This window comes from Artemia franciscana, chromosome 15 (assembly GCF_032884065.1).
Source record: "Artemia franciscana chromosome 15, ASM3288406v1, whole genome shotgun sequence".
NCBI classification, from domain to species: Eukaryota; Metazoa; Arthropoda; class Branchiopoda; order Anostraca; family Artemiidae; genus Artemia; species Artemia franciscana.
Genome location: NC_088877.1, coordinates 38,002,515 through 38,016,751, shown reverse-complemented (window position 1 = coordinate 38,016,751; position 14,237 = coordinate 38,002,515). Strand labels below are relative to the sequence as shown.

The 14,237-nt window shown below is 36.7% G+C and overlaps 1 protein-coding gene across 1 annotated transcript in view; it reads left to right on the top strand.

The window, feature by feature from the left end:
* The first annotated feature begins 5,984 nt into the window (after positions 1–5,984).
* The window catches only part of LOC136036437 (uncharacterized), a 53,418-nt gene continuing 45,165 nt past the window's right edge, over positions 5,985–14,237 (top strand). Inside the window, exon 1 of the mRNA XM_065718672.1 lies at positions 5,985–6,095. The gene's annotated coding sequence lies outside the window, so the exon portion shown is untranslated. The remainder of the gene's footprint in view (positions 6,096–14,237) is intronic.

Here is a 14,237-nt window from a genome sequence, read left to right as displayed (position 1 = left end):
GCACATTTCTTGGGACCCATCTGCAAAACAGAAGTGATCGTCTGCTACAAAGCATGTGGAAAATCTTAGGTCTGCGAAACGCCCAAATTTCCCGGTTGGGAACACTTTTGGTTGTCTGATACTGCATCCTCTATTTGTACATATTTTGGTGCAATTGTTACATAGATTCCAAGATTGGTGATAATTGAACAACAAAACGCTAAAACAAGAGGTTGCGACCACTTGCCTTCCCTTATGTTCCATTAGAAACAGATAGCTTTCGAAAACGTGATATTTTCAATATTTCAAAAATTCCAGAGAACAAAACTAAACCAAATTCAAGTCCAATAAAATTTGAGAACTTCTCTGTTACTAATGACAGTTTAAGGGACGCTTAAAATTTGCCCTAGCTGCTACCGTGTTAGTCATAAGAATTTAAAGTAAGGTATACCCAGATGGGAATGCTGGACGCTAATGGGGTAATTTGGAAATTATTAAAGAACGTGTTTAAAGAGTATTTTGACCGTGTTTCGGCAAAACGCCTTAAATTGAGATAAGGCAGAAATCCGTTTCCGAAGTGAGCGATATGACAATGAATATAAAAATATACAATGAAGTGAACAAGAGAAATGCTGTATCTCTACTTAGGGTGCGTTTTTGAGAATATTTTTCTTATTTTTCACTGCTTAACGAGAAATTTTACAAAGACAAAAATTTTCTAACTGGTTCTAACCAGAGTAATGCTCAGAATTGATCATTTAGGACTTGGATGAGCGCTGGAGGTCAATATACTGATAAGACAGAATTAATAAAACCCTATAAATTTGTTTAGAAATAACCTACTTCGGAAAAAGTAATTTTGCCTAGACACTGTCAATTTACTGTTGACGAATGTTGAGAAAAATATCAGTTATTTTGGGTCACCTACCTTCTCTAGTATTTTTTTTAAAGGGTTGCATTTAACAAGTAAAAAAAAATAAATACAATTTCTTTCAGATGCCTAAAGTCTGTCGTTTCCCTCAGTTCAGGATGCTCGTTATAATTCAAAGAACCTGACGATAATTTCAAGTTTGCCGTTACTTGTTGCCTCTAGTTCTCACACAGATTTGACTACAGAGACACTGCCTACCAACTCCACCAAGGACAACGAGCTGTCACTACCGACTTTTTCCAACGATTCTGACACAGATATTGAAGTGAGACATTCTGATCAGCTAACAGAAGGATCGAGAGATGATACAAGAGCCAAGATGCAGCAGATGGAGACGACAAACCCAATTAGCAGTACATCCTCCGTGCTTGACACTGGCCTCACATCCTTCTCTGACTTCAGTTTCGCAGTGTTACTAAAAGAAACGAACCAACTAACATCTTGAGACATTGAGTTTTTTCTTAACGAAAGATGGAAGCCATAGAACCAAGCCGAAGTTCCAACTTCAATACAAAGACGAAAGGAGGGTGAAACTGCTCGTCGACTTAACATTGAGCTCCTTACCCGATTTCCTTGGCTTGCGGTGAGCCGTCACCGAGAACATGAGGAACCTTGGTGTAGTGTTTGTCTCACAAAGAGAATCTTCAATAGTTACGGAGTGTGGTCGGCTCTTTCTGGGGCCGTGAGGCGGGGGGGTTTCAAAAAATGGGTTGACTCGTCTTAAAGCCTCTGAAGGACTACTCAAATCTGAGTGGAAAAGATGGTACACTTAAAAAACATGACAATTCACATTATCATATGAATTACCAGTGAATTACATGGTACTTCAGCAGAAGCACGTTTAGCTTCATTCAAGCAAGACCATCAAGATATAGGAATGCCTTGGACTCCGAAAGAATAAAAAACTACATCAGAACCGTGTACTATTTAAAATCATTGTGGGAACAATTAAACTTTTCTGTGCAGAGGATATACCCCTCCGGGGCCACCGGGACGATGGTAAACTCGATTATTAGGGTCCTAACGTAGCCGCAGCAAAAAACGATGGTAGTTTCCATCACCTATTTTGGTGCCGTGTTCATGGTGGTGATTCGCTGCTTTAAAGGCTTGTGGATAATGCACCTGGAAACGCAAAATACACTAGTAGGCAGATCCAAAATGAACTAATATGGACGATTAGAGAATTTATAAAGGTGAACACAGCAAGAGTTTGGTTTCTTATTGCTGACGAATCCACCGATAGATAGCCAAGGGAACTCATGGTGGTAGAGTGTCGTTATGTTTACAAATCAGAAAAGCGTTACGTAATCTGAATAGCTCCTGTTGTCGTAGTCGACGCTTTTCGATCTGTATCGGGGCTCTATGAAGATGGAAAGACCAAGCGGAAATTTTGAAGAAAGGCTAGACGGCAATAGCCTCGGCACGCTTCTTTGAAGTGAAGTCACCAAATCCAGCTTAGACATGACAAAGTGCGTTGGCCAAGGCTATGATAAAGCCACGAGCATGTCATGCTTGGCAAATGGGGGGGGGGGCTACTTGCGAAATAAAGCGTAGTTACCAACTTGCAGATTATTTTCATTGTTTAAGCCTTACCACTAATCTCTCTTCCTCGAAGATAGTTTCTGTCCCAATTCTACGGAATACACAAGATGTCGTACGAGAAACCATCTCTCATTTTAGCTCGAGTGCCAAACGAACAAGGCCTCTGAAGATTCCATTTTTTTAGCTTTTTTCGCGCCATATTATTACGCGCCATTGTAGTTGTGTCTAGGGGCGATTAGAGAATTTATAAAGGTGAACACAGCAAGAGTTTGGTTTCTTATTGCTGACGAATCCACCGATAGATAGCCAAGGGAACTCATGATGGTAGAGTGTCGTTATGTTTACCAATCAGAAAAGCGATACGTAATCTGAATAGCTCCTGTTGTCGTAGTCGACGCTTTTCAATCTGTATGGGGGCTCTCTGAAGATGGAAAGACCAAGCCGAAATTTCGAAGAAAGGCTAGACGGCAATAGCCTCGGCACGCTTCTTTGAAGTGAAGTCACCAAATCCAGCTTAGACATGACAAAGTGCGTTGGCCAAGGCTATGATAAAGCCACGAGCATGTCATGCTTGGCAAATGGGGGGGGGGCTACTTGCGAAATAAAGCGTAGTTACCAACTTGCAGATTATTTTCATTGTTTAAGCCATACCACTAATCTTTCTTGCTCGAAGATAGTTTCTGTCCCAATTCTACGGAATACACAAGATGTCGTACGGGAAACCATCTCTCATTTTAGCTCGAGTGCCAAACGAACAAGGCCTCTGAAGATTCCATTTTTTTTTAGCTTTTTCCGCGCCATATTAGTTACGCGCCATTGTAGTTGTGTCCCTGTGTCCCACCTGTGAATACAGATAGATACGTATATGTTTGCAAAACTTGCGAATATACAACATTCTTCGCTGTCCCATTGTCTGTGCATATAAGTAGATTGTCAGGTTTTGTCCATGGGAAAGTCAATCCGTATTCAGATCTTTACCTCATTATTATAATGATTGCTCTTGAGCTTTGTTGATGGTGATTGCTAATCGAACATTTCCTGTGTCCCAGTCGTCATTTATATATCCCTCCGGTGCCCCCGGCATCCCCGTTGTAGTTGTGTTCCTGAGTCCCGGTCGTCATTTATATTCCCTGTGTCCCGGTCGTTATTTGTGTCCCCGTGTCACAGTATGTAATTTCTTTTTGAGTGTCCCGGTCGTCATTTGTGTCCCGGTGTCCCGGTCTGTAATTTCGTCAGACGACAAACATGACGTCAGTCGAAAACAACTTCATGACGACATAGAGCTCAATCCTTATAATGACGTCAGTCGACAAACATGACATCAGTCGACACACAAACATGACGTCAGTCAACAGACACATAAACAACTTATTTATATATATATAGATAGATAACATAAAAACAGAATAAAACATGTCGTATCCGTGGGATCAGACGTCAGATGCAAAATTCGAATTTCGCCCGAGACCAAAGAAAAACATTCCAACAGTATAGGGCTAAACAGAAAGCAGGTCATAAAGGATGTCATAAAGAAAGATTTATAGTAAGTGGGAACTTCTGGGAGGGTGCAAAAAGGGAGGCTTTGAATAGGTTGGGATGGAGGAGCAGCGTGCGTACCTATGTTGGTACGCACGCATTTAAGCAAATTAAAATTTGCTTAAAGTCAGTTAAAATTTCCTTAAAAACTAGCTGAAAATTTTTTTGAAGTTTGGTTAAGGTATTTCTTGGAGTTAGCTATGAAATTTAATGTAAGTTAGATTAAATTTGAGTAAAGTTAGCTTAAATTTTCTTAAAATTAGCATAAAATTTGTTTTATATTATCTTAGGTTTGCTAAAAAAGAATTCTAAGTTAATTTAAAATTTGCATAGAGATGCCTTAGATTTACTTAAAATTAGCTTAAAATTAGCTAAAAATATTTCTTATGTTAGCTATAAAATGGCTTCGAATTTGCTTAAAATTAGCTTAAAATTTGCTACACGGCCTGGCCATCATTGTCAGTACTTTTTAACTTGGCCATTTTACAGTAATGGTAATGGCATAACCAGGGCCACCGCAAGCCTATCTACTGAATTTTGCCCGTTTAAGGGCATCAGTCCTTTCTTAGGCATTATCTGCATACTATTCAGCACGAACTGCCCACTCGGCATTTATACTGAAGCAAACTGACCTTGCATAGACTGACACAGCATCAAATTCATATCCATCTCTGGCTGTGACCTAATTATAGAAATGTTACATTGCTGGCCCCTTGGTCCATACTCATTTTGAATCATTTGTTTTGGCATAACACTTCTGTATATTCGGTATACTCCATCTTTTTAGGGTATTATTTTTTCCTAATCATGTGTAATTTCAGTGGAGAATATCAAGTCCAGTATCGACCTGAATTTAGGCCTGTTAGCCCTCACCCTTTTACAGAAGCTAATAGACAGCACTTCACTGTTACTGAAGAGAAAGGGACAACCCCAGATAAGAGGCAAGAAGAAGGATGATGCCTGGTAACTCTTCAACCGGGTAGTTAATTCTACTCATTACCTATTTATGTGGTAGATTTAATACAATGCATTTTCAATGCATAGATAGACAAAAGTCTCCTGAATATTTCCAGGAATCATTCATTCTAGCATCTTCAGTATTGTGCTGTTGTTAAGCTATAGAAATACATAAGTAAAGTAGATAATAAAGAATCTACAATATGTACCTGGTAAATGAAAATAAAGATGCTCACCATAAGTTGTTTTTATAAATTTAGTATGGATCTGCTTCTTCTACCTAGTCCTGGTCCCCCTCATATAAAAGGACTTCTCCCACGAGCAGGGGGATTGATCCTATCCGTCCTGTAGTGAGCAGTGAAAAGAGCATGCTACTTAGATAATGTCTTAAATTTAGGCTGGGTGACTTAATAATATTAAGTAAAACAACCCCCACTCCGACGAAGGAAATATGAAGAATCTTCTCAAAAATTCCTAAAATAAGTTTTGCATCTCTCATGAAACATCAATAGAAAATACAGCCTGCCATGACGGCTCCACAATAGAGAACTACGAGGGTAGTTAAATAATCCCCGTCTCCATCCCTATACTGACAGGTTAGGGTTTAATTGTAAGAAATTAGGCGTACTATGGCAATTGGAGATGAATTGATTCTCGTAAGTAGACATGATAATAATAAAAGTACACTGGGAATCAACAGAGCCAGGTCTTCTGAAGATTTAATGATTAGGTCCTTTGAGAAAAACCCCGATAGGAAGGCCGGAATCCTCATTCCTACAACCCACCACAGAAAAACTTCAAGGACTGGAAAATACCGACATTATTTAGCATGAACATCGTGCGAATTTTAAGTTTAGCAGTTAGCACAGTCGAAGAATCATAAAATTCAATGATGACATCTTTAATAAAAAAAAACATGAGGTAAAAGCATGTATCTTTGAATAGCCTCGCAAATATGTTCAATGAGTATGAATGCAGGAGATTTCGTTTCTGTATCTAGATTTTCCATTTGATTTAGCAGTCTGATTCGAGTGTTTGGGAAGCGAACATTAAGTGAAGCACTATTCAGTAATGTAGTAAGCTATACTTTCTTTGATTTTAGGGTTAAGGTCTATAGTAAGCCCAGAAATCAAACAAAGAAACAAAAAAGGTATCGTTCGCTTTTATATTAATTATTCTTTCCAATTCGTTCTTATTATATATATACTAGCTGTTGGGGTGGCGCTTCGCGCCACCCCAACACCTAGTTGGTGGGGCGCTTAGCGCCCCCCAAGCCCCCCCGCGCGCGTAAGTCGTTACGCGCCATATTAGTTACGCGCCATTGTAGCAGTGTCCCTGTGTCCCACCTGTGAATAGAGATAGATATAAATATATATTTTTAACTACGTAAAACATGCGAATATACAACATTCTTCGCTGTCCCATTGTCTGTGCATATAAATAGCATTTATATTCCCTGTGTCCCGGTCGTCATTTGTGTCCTGGTGTCCCAGTTTGTATTTGCTCTTTGAGTGTCCCGGTCGTCATTTATATTCCCTGTGTCCCAGTGTCCCGGTCGTCATTTGTGTCCCGGTGTCCCGGTCTGTAATTTCTATTCAAACAATCCCTGTGTCTCAGTCGTCAATTATATATCCCACCTGTGCCCCCGGCGTCCCCGTTGTTGTTGTGTCCCTGCGTCCCGGTCGTCATTTATATTCCCGGTCGTGATTTGTGTCCGGGTGTCCCAGTCTGTAATTTTTCTTTGAGGTTCCTGGTCGTCATTTATATTCCCTCTGTGTCGGTCGTCATTTGTGTCCCGGTCTGTAATTTATCTTTGAGTGTTTTTTCTTTTTAGTTTTTTTTAGTTTTTTACATTTTTTCAGTTTTTTTTTCTTCTTTATTTTTCAGCGTCACTATGAAGTACATATCGCCGAACCTTCAGTCATTTTACAATTAAACATTTTTCCGTGAACGCATGTCTTAAATACCATTAATGACGTCACCGTCAAAGTAAAAATGACGACAACTAATTTCATGACGTCAGTCAACACAGAAACATGACGTCACCTGATCCACAGACAGACAGACAGACAACTTATTTTTATATATATAGATATATATATATATATATATATATATATATATATATATATATATATATATATATACATATATATATATCTATATATATAAAAATAAGTTGTCTGTCTGTGTGTCTGTCTGTGGATCAGGTGACGTCATGTTTCTGTGTCGACTGACGTCATGAAGTTAGTTGTCGTCATTTTTGCTCTGACGGTGACGTCATTAAAGATATTTAAGACATATATGTTCACGTAGAAATCTATTAATGTTTAAGTTTAAAATGACCCTCAAAAGGCCCTGTCAAGATTGTGGCCTCTATTAGGTTTTCCATTGTTTTTTTTTTACGGCAAGTCGCGTGCCATTGCAAAGCTTTGGTGGGTTGATATTTCTTAAAAGTATTATTGGTACGCCTATTTTTAGTTGTAGCACGTGTGGTGGAAACCCTGAAAGATCTATGGAATTTAAAAATTCAGATGGATAATTAACCGCTTCATTTGGTTCCAAAACTGTGTCGACTGACTTGTAAAGGACTGCCTGGTCTCGAATCTTGGTCAAAACAATAGTGTTGATTTCGTGGACGTCTATATTTTTGGGTGCGAGAATCGCTCTTTCACTTAGCCATTTATTATTTTTATAATCTTTTAGAATATATATATATATATATATATATATATATATATATATATATATATATATATATATATATATATATATATACATATATACATATATATATATATACATGTATATATATATATATATATATATATATATATATATATATATATATATATATATATATATATATATATATATATCTGAAAAATTAGAAAAAATCAGGTATTTTTAACTTACGAATGGGTAATCGGATCTCAATGAAATTTAATATTTAGAAGGATATCGTGTCTCAAAGCTCTTATTCTAAATCCTGATCGGATCTGGTGACATTGGGGGGGGGGAGTTTGGGTGGGGGAACCTAAAATCATGGAAAACGCTTAGATTGGAGGGATCTAGATGAAAATTGGTGGCAAAAATAAGCAGATGTCTTAGATACGTGATTAATATAATTGGAACGGATCTGCTCTATTGGGGGGGGGGGTTAATTCTAAAAAAATTAGAAAAATGACGTATTTTTAACTTACGAAGGACTGATCGGATCTTCATCAAACTTCATATTTAGAAGGACCTCGTAACTCAGATCTCTTTATTTAAAACTTCAACCGGATCCAGCGTCATTGAGGGGGATCTGCTCTCTTTGGTGGAGTTGGGGGGGGGTAATTTCGAAAATTGAGGCATTTGTAACTTACGAAAGGGTGACCAGATCTTAATGAAATTTGATATTTAGAAGGATATTGTGCTTTTAAATTTTAAATTCCGACCTGATCCCGTGACATTGGGGGGAGTTGGAGGGGGAAACCGGAATTCTTGGAAAACGTGAAAATTGGGGTATTTTTACCTTACGAATAGGTGATCGGATCTTACTGAAATTTGATATTATTAGGAATTCATATCTCAGAGCTCTTATTTTCCCCGACAAGATCTTTGAAATTGGGGGGAGTTGGAGAGGGAAATCTTGGAAAACACTTGGAGCGGAGGAATCGGGATAAAGTTTGGTGGATAGAATAAGCAAATGTCCTTGATACGTGATTGACGTAATCCTACTGGACTCACTCTCTTTGGGGGAGTTGAAGGAGGGGTTCAGTGATTTGGCGAGTTTGGTGCTTCTGGACGTGGTAGGACGATGAAAATTGGTAGGCGTGTCAGGGAGCTGCACAAATTGTCTTGATAAAGTCTTTTTCCCAGATTCGACCATCTGGGGGGCTAAAGGAGAAGAAAAATTAGAAAAAAAATAGGTATTTATAACTTACGAGTGGGGGATCTGATCTTAATGAATTTTGATATTTAGAAGGACATCGTGATTCAGAGCTCTTATTTTAAATCCTGACCGGCATTAAGCCTCTGATTTTCCTTTTAAATCAATCTATTGATTCTTATAATTTTCTTAGAGCTCAAACCGTATGAGCTCTTGGCTCTTCGCTCTTCTTGCCTCGTCACAAGTGCCATATGAGCTCTAAGCTCTTGTTTATAGTATTCAATTACATTGGCTATCCTAGGGCGAAATATGGGATCATCAGGAGCTCTGCATTGTCACAAAAGTGACTATCATGTTTTAAAACAGCGCAGAACAAGCAACCAAGGACACCATTATTTTTATATAGTGTTTCCTTTAGAACAGTCGGTCTCCTTTACATGTTGCCTACCTTTATTCTCATCAGCAACTTATCCATAAGGAAAGATAGCACCAATTAACAAAAGTATAAGACAGAATCATCAAAATGATCTATTTAAATTCAGTATATGAGGAGTCTTAGGAATTGGCGAATCTGGGATGTAATTTAACTCCTTCCAGGAGAGGAAATTCAAAAATCTAATCCATAAATAAATTTTTAATTTAATGAAAAAATGTTGTGTTATTATAATATTGCATTCAGAGGGGGATGTAGAATATGCAGTTTCTCCAAAAGGAATTAAAAACAACAAAGTTAGTGAGATTAGCCAGGGGCAGTATTGGCTAGAGGACTATGATTTGACTGAAAGAACGACTGGGTAAGCGCAAGGGTTGTTAATGTTGACCAAGATCTACTTTTATACCTCTGGCTATTTCTAAATAATTTTTCTTAAAGAGTTATCTATATTTGTTTAAAGCGGAAAAAGTTATATACCCTTATTTTTCTGACGTATTTACCATGTTTTAACCTCTATGAATGTAACTAAAAAAAGTTTAAAATACATTTCGGTAAATGGACAAAACTGAATGCAAGCTATTAATATTGTAAACAATTAGCACTTAATTAATGAATAATATTTAAATAGCCTACGATTCATAACATTTAATTAAAAATATAATATAGTTAATAATATTTGATAACATTTATAATTAATTCAATTAATTAACATTTCTTTAAAAATTAAAGTTTTACGGTAAAGCATTGAAACCGCTAGTGTTAGAACAAATATTTTACCCAAAACTTTATATATGCCAAAAATTTTCATTGAGACATGCGGACCTATAATTAATTAATTAAAAAAAAAAATCTTTTTTTTCAGATCGATGAAAGAAGAATTATTAAAACTTATAACAAACTGAATAATTTTGAATGTGTAGTGGGTTACCCTCTCCGTAATACCTCTTTCTTTACCAGTAATGTTGGACTTTCTGCTCTGATTATTTAAGAATTGCTCCTAAAATATTAAGGTTTTATAATAATAATAATAAGCTTTCTTAAACGTTCAAAACACCTTTATAGTAAAGAGCCAGATATTAAGCAGGGTGTAATCTCTCATGTACATAATAATTTCTGTTCGCTTTAAGTTTTACGCTGCTCCTTACTTTCAGTTGAAAAAACTTTTTTTTTATTTAATCTCACATCATTTTTAAATATAGCCGAGAAATCTGGCTCCTCTCCATGGGAAACTCCCCTCCTCCACAAAAAATCCTTCATGGAAAGATTCTCCTATGTAACCCCTCCCGCCCCACTGAAAAACTCCATTGACAAATGTCTTTATACTTCCCAATAACCAATAAAATATTTAAACAACTAGACAACTAGTATTTCTCATATCTTGCAGCCCTTTATCCTGGGACTCTGGGGTCAAGTTAAACACAAAGACATAATGATCACAAAATTTTGGTCGGGTAAATTTGGGAAAAAAGAGTCGCAGGAAGAAGCTAGCTGCCCGTTAGTATTTGTGACTGCTTAACAAGGGCAAAAGAAGTTTTGAATTTGGGTCAAATAAGACCTTTCTCTGTTTTCTAGAGGCATTGGTTCAATACGAGCACCCTTGGAAAAGAAAACACATATCTGTGAATTTTTATTTGGTAAAAAGTGCACAATTCTACAGTTTTGTATACAGAAGCTTAAAACATCTACAAGAGGGTTATCTAATATGCTGAAATCTGATAGAATGATTTTCATAATGGTCAATTGGTATTTTGGGGGTGGTTCTCCCTTTTTTTAAGATTGTGCATTTTTTCTCAAGGTTCTAACATTTGATGGATAACATTAAACTAGATGAATTTTAAATATTTTGAATGTTCATCAAAATTTGATTCTTTTCCTCTATCTATTTTTTATCAAGAGTAGGGTTTGAGTTAATATTCAGCCACATCTCTCCTTTCTTCCAGCTCGTTACTACGAACTGTTTGATACTGCATTTACATTTATATAAATAGTAAATTTAATGTAAGAAATGTACGATACCTTAAAGCCAAAAGTCTCAAGAAAACTTTTCGTTGAAACGTACTGCACTCTTGATCTAGAAACAGCTGAGAAATCAAACAGTTCGTGGTAACGAACTGTAGCAAGGAGTGACCCGGCTCAAGAGTAACCGAAACTCTAAAAAATGAAAATGACAAAAGGATCGCATTTTAATGCCGATTTTAAATATATAACTTTCATCAAGTTTAGTCTTACCCATCAAAAGTTACGAGCCTGAGAAAATTTGCCTTACTTCGGAAAATAGGGTAAAATAACCCCTAAAAGACGTAGAATCTGAACGAAAATCACACCATCGCATTCAGCGTATCAGTGAACCCCATAGTAGAAGTTTCAAGCTCCTATCTACAAGAATGTGCATATTCGTATTTTTTTGCCAGAAAACGGATCACGGGAGCGTGTTTATTTTTTTTTTATTTTTTTCCCAGGATTGATCGTACCGACCCAGTGGTCCAAGAATATTGCAAAAGGGCTCATTCTACGGGAATTAAAAGTTCTAGTGCCCTTTTTAAGTGACCAAAACAATTGGAAGGTACCTAGGCTCCCCCCCATGCTCATTTTCCCCCAAGGTCACCAGGTGGAAATTCTAAGGTAGCCATTTTATTCACCATAGTCGAAAAACGTAATAACTATGTCTTTATGGACGACATACTCCCTCAGAGTCCCCGTGGGAGGGGCTGCAAGTTACGAACTTTGATCGGTGTTTACATATAGTTATGGTTATCAGGAAGTGTACAGACGTTTCCAGGGGGATTTTTTTTTGTTTGGGGGGGGGAAGTTGAGGGGGGCTACGCGGAGGATCCTTCGATGGAGGAATTTGTCATGGGGGAAGAGAATTTCAATGACGGCGGCTCAGGATTTTCTAGCATTATGTAAAAAAACACTAAAAAATTAAATATGAAAAGTTTTTTCAACTGAAAGTGAGGAACAGCATTAAACTATTACACATATGAAGGGTTCACCTTCTCGTAATACCTCGCTCTTTACGCTAAAGTATTTTTAGTAATTTCAACTATTTATTCTACTACCTTTGTGATTCAGGGGCATTCTTATGGAATTGGGACAAAATTTAAGCTTTAGTGTAGAGAGCGAGGTATTGACGACGGGGTGAACCCCCTCATATACATAATAAAAACATACGAATATAGAAGTTCGTTACGCAAGTTATGTTTATGTTTTACGAATCAAAACGTTCGTCAAAAATTAAGAGTTCTAGTTGCCCTTTAAAGTAATAAAAATAATTGGAAGAACAACTAGGCCTCCTCCCCCGCTCCTTTTTTATCAAAATCTTACGATTAAAGCTATGAGAAAGTCATTTAGCCAAAAAAAAATTATGCAAATTTCGTTTTAATTATTTATGTGCGGAGAACCACAATCAAAACATGCATTAATTCAAAAACGTTCAGGAATTAAATAAAAAAAAAGTTTTTTAACTGAAAGTAAGGAGCGACATTAGAACTTAAAACGAACAGAAATTACTCCGTATATTAAAGGGACCTTTCCTCCTCAGCGCCCCGCTGTTTACGCTAAAGTTGTTTACTGTTTTTAAAAGTAGAGTTAAGAGAAAGAGTCAAACTTTAGCGTAAAGAGCGGGGCGTTGAGGAGGAAAAGTCCCTTTAATATATGGAGAAATTTCAGTTTGTTTTAAGTTCTAATGTCGCTCCTTACTTTCAGTTAAAAAACAACTTGTTTTTTTGTTTAATACGTCTAAAGAAAGAACTTCAGAATAAGAGAAAAACGGCTTTAGCCATTGTGAAATACTACAAAAATTTAACTTTGTCTAAACTAAAAGAGAGACAAAATAATACAATTAATCTAAAAGAACTTAGGAAATGAATGAAGCGAATGAAAAAACTCGAATCTGAAAATAACTATATTTATCATATAAAAGATTTAAATAATTCAAATTTGATGACAGAGAACAACAATTTTTCTACTACTACTAATACTACTGCTACTAACAACTCATTCCAGTGCCAAGAAAAATGAGGCCGACAAATCTGCACACGCACCTCCTCCGTACCAAACCATTCAAAGCCCCTCTCTTACTCCATCCCAAGAAGTTCTAACTTCCCTTAAATTTCCTAGGAAAAGCATAATGAAACCAACACTCAGCTTGAAAATGAGAGTATGAAAATGAGCTTGAAAATGAGATTATTGCTCTTAAATAGATTTTTTATAACCTATAGTTATTTTCCGATGAAGAAAGTTATTTTTTCTTTAAATCTTTCTTAAAAACTTAAGACTAGTACAATCCCGTAATTTTGATTTTACCTACAGATGCCTCGAACTAACGTTATAGACCCAACCAGTAGACATTGGACCAGCAACATCAAGTCACCAAAATTCCGCAAAGTGGGTTATATTACCAAATTATATTTTCAATTAAAATAATAAAATAGGCACTTACTTAAAAGAAACAAAAACAAAGTACGACATGAACTTTTATAATTCAGGAGGGGAAGAAAAGGCTCCCACCCGAAATTAACACCTCTGACTGGCATTACAGGGTGTGACTTTAATAGTAAAGTAAATCTTAATAGGCTGAGATAATACGTTTGATGCGTGTTTCACGAGAGCTTTTTGTTCAATTCTCTTTTTTTCGAACTATTCTGTATGTGAAGGAGTTGTTCCCCTCCTCAATACCTTGCTCAAGGAGTCAAGGTTTGACTCTGTGTCAATTTTTTTTAAAGATCTACTCCTGAAACACCCGGACCGCTTAATTAGATTAAAAAGTTTTTTTTTTTTTAATGCCAAAAACTTGCGTGAAGAGCAAGGAATTGAGGACAGGGACAACCCCTTCATATACGGAATAGTCTCTACATGTTTTGAATTTTAATGGTGCTCCCTACTTTCAGTAAAAAAAACTTTTTTTTTAAATTTCATCCAACTGTTCGTGGCAACGAACTTAACTAAGAAGCGATGGAGCGAAAATAGTAGTAACCGAAAATCTA